Source organism: Aplysia californica, unplaced genomic scaffold (assembly GCF_000002075.1).
Source record: "Aplysia californica isolate F4 #8 unplaced genomic scaffold, AplCal3.0 scaffold00130, whole genome shotgun sequence".
Taxonomy (NCBI): domain Eukaryota; kingdom Metazoa; phylum Mollusca; class Gastropoda; order Aplysiida; family Aplysiidae; genus Aplysia; species Aplysia californica.
This window is the reverse complement of record NW_004797400.1, coordinates 1,181,823-1,182,969: the sequence shown is the minus strand read 5'-3', so window position 1 is coordinate 1,182,969 and position 1,147 is coordinate 1,181,823.

The following is a 1,147-nucleotide window of genomic DNA, read 5'->3' as shown; positions in this document are numbered from 1 at the left end:
CAACCCCAACCCCCACTCCCACCTCACCAAACCCTAGCTGGTCCAGTTCAGCTCTTGGTCTGAGCGCAATATGCAGCTGCTCCGCATTTGATGTTCAAAGACACAAGGATGGGAGTGTTATGTCAAGGTGTTCCTTTGGATACTGCAGGATCTGGTTCTATCATCTAGAGGATGTGGGTTCCAGGATGTGATATAACTTATTAACTCATTCTCTCCGATTTGTTTTCTTTTTCTGACGTTTTTTTCCCCGAGACCAAAAAGACAAATTACGTGCATCGAATATTAGGCTCTTCGTTATAAAAGAGTATAACAATTTCGTCTTCAGTTCATCAAACGTGAGGGAAATACTCTCCTCACGGTGAAATGTCGGACGGCAGAGTTTCGGGGAGATAGGGTTTGATCCATAGTGTAAAGCAAATATTTTGATCTTTATCTTTTGTGTAGGTTTCTTTTTAAGTAAGACAAGTATTTTTTTTTAGTGTATATGTGTGTGTGTTTGTGTGTGTGTGTGTGTGTGTGTGTGTCGTTGTATTATTTGTTTACAATGTGTGGCATCGTTGTGAAATAAGATCCTAGTCAACATAATGAAAGCGAAGGAACTGACATTTTCACGTCCATTTGAGCTATTTTTTAATTTTTTTTTCCTTTGCTCAATACCTGTAATGCCCATACCAAAACATTTCTGTGGAGATTTTTTTGATAAATATTGACAATAGGCACAAATAATGTATATTTGCTATTTCCAAGGACACTCAAGCTTTGGAAGTCATCAAAATTTGACTCCCCATTTCTCGCTAATTTTTCTGGCAATCTTTTAATAGCAGATATATCGAATTCTGTTCAAGAATAACGCGAATTTTTCATAAAAGACAATACTAGTGAACAAGCTTCAATAAATTCATATTCCCAAACATTGTCGAGCGTCTTCACACAATATTATGCATGCCTGGTGTGTTTAAATGGATTATTCAGTGAGTACCTGTGTTCGTACGTGTACGTTTATATGAGAAGGTATATGTATTGTCATGTGGGAGTGTGTTGGGGGAGGGGGGAGGAGGAGGTGTGTGCGCGTGCGCATGTGTGCATGTGAGATGCGTCTCTCTCTCTCTCTCTCTCTCTCTCTCTCTCTCTCTCTCTCTCTCTCTCT